Below are 7,138 nucleotides of genomic sequence, written 5' to 3' on the forward strand. Positions count from 1 at the left end.
ACCGAACAACGGGAGCTCACCCTGTTGCGGGGATTTGAACCGCAAGTCCTAGGCTCTGTGGTTTAGACCACAGCGCCACCTGCGTCCCTTGTTCATTAACTATGTACCATATAAAGAAGCAATGTCCTGGAACTCCTGCCAACCAGTTTCATTGGATAAGCGCAAGTTCTGCTATTATTAGCAAGAAAAACTTCTCTTTGTCTCCTTCTTCACACAGTGTATAATTTTATAATCCTCCCATCATATACTGCATTGCCAGTGACAAAATGACTATCATGGAGGGCATGTCATAACACAAAATTTGAGTGCAGCCACTGTGAAGCTTTTCCCACAATTGTATGGGAAAAGGCTTTGGGAAAATGTTCCTTGGCTTCTTAGCGTAAGACTTAAAGGTAAACATTATATTAATCCTTTTTAGCATTTTCCTCCAAAAATAATGTCAATAGCAAGCATAGCCACACTAAACTCTGTCTTCACACATTTACAGCAATTGTATCAAATAGAAAACTGGTCTTCAGAGTGCACTTCCATGTGTGGTTGTGCATACACACATTGATTTTGGTCATTTTGTAAATCTCAAAAATGATGATCCAGAGTGTTACAATGGGTATGCCTGAGTGGTATTATGCTTATGAAAGTTCCCTCAGATTCAAAGGTGATCGGGGTGCAAAACTAGTTGTACAGTTCTTTGAAACCTGGTCTGTTTATAATATGTTGTATGTTAGGCTTCTTGCTTGTAACGATAGTACAGTATTTGTCTTTTGGTTGTACTCCATTCCTCTCAATGCAGAGCACATTTTTCTGAGATGTTCTGAGCTATCACTGCAAGTAATTGGCCCCTCTGCTTTATAGTGAACACTGGTAGCTGTGTTCCCTTCATCTCTAGTAAATATTAATGTCAGGCTGCTTAATATTAGTTTATGACTATAGTACTCATTCAAAAACAGCCCTGTATTTTGAAATGGAGACTTAAAGACCAATGTATAGTTTTTTCTTTATTTATTCTCTGTAAGGCCACATTGAACTGTATTCCTGTAAAATGATCCATTTGTAAATAAGATTCTTTAAAACAAAACAATTCCTTGTGCTTCTGAAGTGAAAGTGGAGGGTGGTCAGTCCTGAGTTCATTGATCAGTCTTCATGGTTTAATGGCCTTGCAGATCTCAGTTTAGCTTCTCCCCAGCACAGTAATAATGGAGGGGGGGCGACACTACATTAATGGTGAGAAGTACAGTCTAACAGCAAAGTTCATGTTAATAAAGGAGGTTATTTGAGCAGCTGGAATGAAGACTGGAATGAAGAACGACTTCTGCCTCACCAACACAATGTATGGAAACATTCAAGGAATGTAGGGGCAGTAGCTGTGGTCTGTGATCCACTGCCTAAAGCTTGCCAAAGACACTGTTCTACCAGCCACTGCCAAAAAAGAGGAAATGCAATCTCAAAAAGGGAGAGCAGATGCTAATTTCTATGAATAAAAGCAAATTTAGAAATAATTACTGCCAGTGCTATTTTTCTAGAAAAAGAGGTGCTGGAACTCACCATTAAAGCCTCCTTTATTTTCTTATAATGGCAATGGTGCCCACCTGAGAGGTGCCGGGACTGAGTTCCAGTGAGTTCTGGCTGGGAAAAAGCCCTGATTACTGCAATTTAAATAGAAATTCAGTACATCTCACCACAGTGCAGAAGAGTATGACCATGACATATGTGCCAGTCAGCTGCCCCGGTAATAACCACTGAATGGGCAACCTTGAGAACCCTGCTCTCTCTTCTTTGACAACACTACCCTTCACATGGAGAACTGTCCTTCATCAAGTCATTTTGAGCTGTGGTGTTATCAATCTGCCTAGTAACTGATTCTTTCAATCTATCTATAAATTGATGGTAAGGCTCCGAATGCTGTTGCTTAATATTGACAAAGGAGCTCAACGGTTGCCCTGAGACAGGGACTTTCTGAAAGGCGCGCTGTACACAGGTCGCGGTGCGACTAAAATGTACAGGTGTCAGCGTTGCCTGAGCTGTTATATTATCATATGGACCAGCACCATAAAGTTGATTGGCTGTATGCTGTTGATCAGACAGGGCTGATGCGCTATGTTTAAATTCACTTTCAAAAACTACATATTGAGCTGGGGTCAACAGCATGCGCATCAGATCCTTCCAGTCTTGAGGTAGCATTGTATAACCATTTGCTATTCCTTCCAACATTCCTATTACATAGGAGGATTTTAAACCGGAATCAGCAATGGCTCTCCTTAATTCCCTCATTACGGAATAAGGAAGGGTTTCGTACAACACCTGTTGTTGCGCAGTGCCTGGGTGTGTGTAGGTGATGGGGAAAGCTGATGGCATGTCACCAGCCCACTCAGATTCCTCCTCCAAAGAAATGAGACCTTTCTGCCTAGCCTGAGTAAGTGCAGTGCGTACAGCTCCTGTAGGAGCTGAAACAGGCGGAGGGGGGAGGGAAGGAGGGAGGGAGGAAAGTGGCTGAGACGTAGGGAGGGTTTGGCAGGGTTGCAAAGGAGGCAAAAGCTTTGGGTAAGGTGGGGGATTGTCTGCAACGGCTAGAAGAGCAGGGGCCGAAGGAGACGCCTGGGGGACCTGGGGTCCTAGGGGGACCTGGGGTCCTAATTTAGCAATGGCATCTGCACATTTCTGCCAAGCGAGCAGACAATGAATCGGAGCCCTCGGTTCTGCAAAAAGGGTTTTTCCGATCTTTTGCCAAGTCTCTACTTCCAAAGAACCAATTTCTGGATAAAAAGGACATTGACAAGCAATCTCACATAGCAATTGTTCAATCTATTTTAAAGAAATATGCACACCCACCACCCTCTGCCTAACCAGCTGCAGTAATTCATTAGCATGTACCTTCTGAAGCTTAGTCAATTCCCCTCCCATACTCACGAAATAGCGCGCTAAGACTTTTCCAGTCGAGTGAAGTATGAGGGCTGGCTGCGTAAGGGATCTGGCAATCACGTCGGGGTCACCAGATGTAGGAATGGAAAACACGGCAGACGAGAGGTAGGTGTCACATGAGGCGTCTTGAGGCGTCCGACTGGGCAAGCCCCCGGCATCTCACTTTTATTGAGTATTAACAAGCATTGCCACAGGTGTGCTTGTGGCTGATTGGTTGATACAAACACAAAGAAACTTGTTGCTGATTGGTTAACATAAGTACAAGGCGGGAATTACATGTGAACATTAATCATCGATAGATTAAAGGCTGGGAAACGAGGTTGGGACTAGACAACCATGAAACCTCCTAATTAATTATAACTAAAGATTAATATAGCATAAAACAATTACTAATGATTGATCATAACATGAAAGAACGTAATAATCGAGTTCTGTAGATGTGGTCAGCTATGCATTGAGAACAGGTCATCATGAACTTAAGGTGAACTGAGCAAGGAAAGAATGTCTTGGTATTTGGAACAGGTTGGTACAGTGTGTGCAGAAACAGATAAAAGATTATAAGCAAGACTTCCCAGAATGCCAGAGAAAAGAAGCAAGACTTCCCATAGCAAGACTTCCCAGAATGCCACAGTCATGTGCAGTAAAAGAACTTATGTGCAGAAAGAGAACTTCCCTTCAAAGTAAGACACAGAGCCACCCTACAACTGAGCCAGAGGAAGGAGCAGTCATGACACTGTATGGACACCATGACCTCTGGAAAAGCACCTCATCCCAAAAAACCACTACTTCTCCACAGCCTAGTAGAGCAAATGTCAGAATTGCAGGAGGGCCCAGAGCCAATGCTGCCTTGTTGCCATTGCAACTAATGTGGCTCAGCTGGATGGCAGCTATGTTGAGCCGAGTTTTGAATCTGTTCAGCGAAGGAAGTGGCTGGCACTGCCCCTAACATATACATGTCAGAGCATCATTCATGAAGTGATGCTAGCCAGTGTCTCAAATGGGACCAGAGCAATTCTTGTTTCCAGGGCCAGCCCAAGACCACTTGGCACAAAATGGTGCCCTCCTCCCTGGCAGGAAAGAAGTGGTGAGTGCACATCTATGTCAGGAACAAGGGGGTGATAAAGATCTGCATTGGGACCCGCTACCCCTGTGGATCCAGCTGCCCAAGGTGGTCGCCTCAACTTGCCTCATGGCTGGGCTGCCCCTGCTGGGTTCAGGCAGCTGCGCCTCCATCCCTGCTGGGCAGTTGGCCAGCACATATGCACAGAGCAGCCCCATAATTCCACTCGATTCCTCAGCCACCATCACTAACAAGCAAGTGAGAGAGGGCCACATGTCACTTGGCCGGGACTGAGGCGTTCTCAAAGTAAAGGAAGGATTGAACTCTGATTAATAAGAATACACACAGAGGCTTGAACCAGCAAGACTCTGGGAAGGGTGCATATACTAATCTCTCTCTCCACCCCCTGGCCCAGGTCGTTTTATTCACAAAACACTTTTTTACAGAGTGTTCTAAGAACCAATCAGATTTCTTCTGAGCATTTCAACAAACCCCACCTGGGGAAAAGTTAAACTACCAAAACTAATTAAGCATGGAGTAAATAAAACAGAACTACAAAGGAGTGCATTTGGCAACCCCGGGAGGTGATAAACAAGCAATATACCGTATTTTTCGCTCTATAACACGCACCCGACCATAACACGCACGTAGTTTTCAGAGGAGGAAAATCCGTAGGCATGCCACCCGTAGGCATTCCCTCCATAACACGCCCTTACTTTCTAGGAGGAAAAAAGTGAGTGTTATGGTGCAAAAAATACGGTATATGATAAGAAGGATGGCCAGGAAGACAGCGATCATTATCACCTTCAGGTGAGATCTGTTTCCTGGCCCTAAGATTAACACCCTAAGATTAACAGAAAAGCTACATCAAAAGAAGCTGCCTACTTTCTTTGATGACTCAGGATGCCTGCCTGCGGTACGTGACTTGTCAAGAAAGAGAAATGGAACAAGGATGCAGAGGTGTGGATTGATCAAGAATCGTATCAAAATAGTTCAAACCCAGTCAATCCAATGCTTTCACTGCTGACACAGATGGCTTACTCTATATTTGTTATACCGTATTTTTCGTCCTATAGTGCGCACCGGCCCATAGGGCGCACCTAGGTTTTTTTGGGGGGGGGATAAAGAAAAAACTTTTTATTTCCTCCCTAGGCGCAAGGCTGGGGCGGGGGAAGCCCGAGCTTCCCCCGACCCCAGCCCCCAGAACAGGCTGCTATCCGCAAGCCTTGGGAGCCCACGGGAACTCCCGCCAGGCTCCCCAGGCTTGCGGATGTCTGCCCAAAGCCCGGGGCGCACTGCTCAGGGTGCCCCAGGCTTCGGGATGCAGGCTGCTATCCGTAAGCCTGGGGAGCCTGGCAGGAACTCCCGCCGGGCTCCCAAGGCTTGCGGACATCTGCCCGAAGCCCGGGGTGCGCTGCAGAGCGCTGCCCGGGTTTTGGGCTGCAGGCTGCTGTCCGCAAGCCTTGGGAGCCCGGTGGGAAGTCCTGCCGGGCTCCCAAGGCTTGCGGATAGCTTCCTGAAGCCTGGAGAGTTGAGAGGGGTTGGTGCACACCGACCCCTCTCGCTCTCCAGGCTTCATCGAAAGCCTGCATTCGCCCCATAGGACACACACACATTTCCCCTTCATTTTTGGAGGGGGAAAAGTGCATCCTATAGGGCAAAAAATACAGTAATTCCTCATAGCAATCCCACCTGATCACTACATGGGACCATCCCACAGCAGGAGCCAGGCTGACTCCCAAGACCTTACGCTTGTTGAGCTCTTGAAGAAGAGACACAGCTCCCTGCCCCCCACCAGCAACCAATCCATTCAGTTGCTAATCTTTTGTTTAAGGGGAGGAAGATGGTGTTTGAAAATTTAATTGGGGGAGATAAAGGAGTTTGGAAGGGGAGAGAAGATAGTTATTCATAGGACTTTTCTACTTATCATTTCTATTAAAGTGCATTGCAGCTTTTGCGGTAATGATGTGTTCAGAGCATCCAGCTTGAGGGCGAATACAACTTAACCAAACATGCTGTGGTGGTTTACTCCTTCACTTTCATCTCCGCGAAACCACCTATCTCAGGGGTTGTCCACCTGGTCCCTACCGGCCACTAGTGGGCGTTTCAGGATTCTGGGTGGGCGGGAGGGGGTTCTGCGGCACAAGCTGAATCCTCCTTCCATTGAGCACTGGCGGGCAGTAAGGAAATTTTACCATCAAGAAAGATGCATTAGTGGGCGGTAGGTATAAAAAGGTTAACTACCCCTGGCCTATCTGATCAAAAATGTTGCTGAATGTGCATAAAGTGCGCAAGAAGTGTAGATTAACTGAGATTATCCAACAATGTTTTAAAATATTCTTAAATAAGTGGTTATAGTCTGTTTGCAAATACAGCCTACTGTAGTTCCAGGTGGAATGGAGCAGAATGTTGTAAAATAAAACTATAGAGGAAGTGGGGAAATTACCTTCAGTGTGTACTCATTGTTATTTGTTTGTTTGTTTGTTTGTTTATATCCCACCTTTCTCACAGCACACAATAAACAAAAATAATTAAATAAGTAACCCTATTAAAAACAACCTTTCCTATTTATTTATTTATTTATTCATTATTAAATATATTTGTATCTTACCTTTCCAACCAAATGTATGGACCTAAGGCTGTAGTCCTAAACATGCTTACTAAGGAGTAGATCTCAGTAAGATGAATGGGACTTCTGAGTAAATATGCTTAAACATACAGTAAAAACTGTAAGTTGTCAAAACAAAGACATGTGCCATTTAAAGAACACTAGTATTTAAAACATTCTTTTCAAAATACATATAAAACACAGCAAAAAGCCAAAGACTTGTTTCCTGAAGGCTTCAAGTTGGCCTATCCCCTGCTTATGACCGAGGCGGCCTGCTTCTTGTGGCTACTAGCCAGAGAAGCGTGCAGGTGTTTTATTTATTATGATTTATATATATTTATATACCATCCTTCATTTGAGGATCGCAGGGCGGTTTACAATATAGAAACACAAAAATACATACCGTGGTAACAAACAAAAACCACCCCCTGCCAGACACAGCTTAAAGGCCCTAGTCTGCTTAACTAGCCAGATGCCTGAGCAAAACTAAGACAAGTTCAAGTTTCACTTTTTGAAACGCGGCCGCCGTGCTTTCCGGGGAGCCCTTCTCTCAG

The 7,138-nt window shown here is 45.0% G+C and overlaps 1 long non-coding RNA gene across 3 annotated transcripts; it reads right to left on the reverse strand.

The window, feature by feature from the left end:
* Positions 1 to 982: 982 nt before the first annotated feature.
* LOC128415223 (uncharacterized) lies at positions 983 to 7,075 on the reverse strand. Of its 3 annotated transcripts, none has more exons than XR_008330897.1 (3): positions 6,988 to 7,075; positions 1,543 to 1,623; positions 983 to 1,416 (listed from the first exon to the last, which is right to left on the reverse strand). It is a non-coding gene; the product is annotated as an uncharacterized LOC128415223 (long non-coding RNA). The 3 variants fall into 3 exon arrangements; XR_008330896.1 differs by lacking the exon at positions 6,988 to 7,075 and adding an exon at positions 6,588 to 6,856; XR_008330895.1 differs by lacking the exon at positions 6,988 to 7,075 and having other exon boundaries at positions 1,543 to 1,649.
* Positions 7,076 to 7,138: the final 63 nt, after the last annotated feature.

Source organism: Podarcis raffonei, chromosome 6, assembly GCF_027172205.1.
Source record: "Podarcis raffonei isolate rPodRaf1 chromosome 6, rPodRaf1.pri, whole genome shotgun sequence".
In the NCBI taxonomy this organism is placed as follows: Eukaryota; Metazoa; Chordata; class Lepidosauria; order Squamata; family Lacertidae; genus Podarcis; species Podarcis raffonei.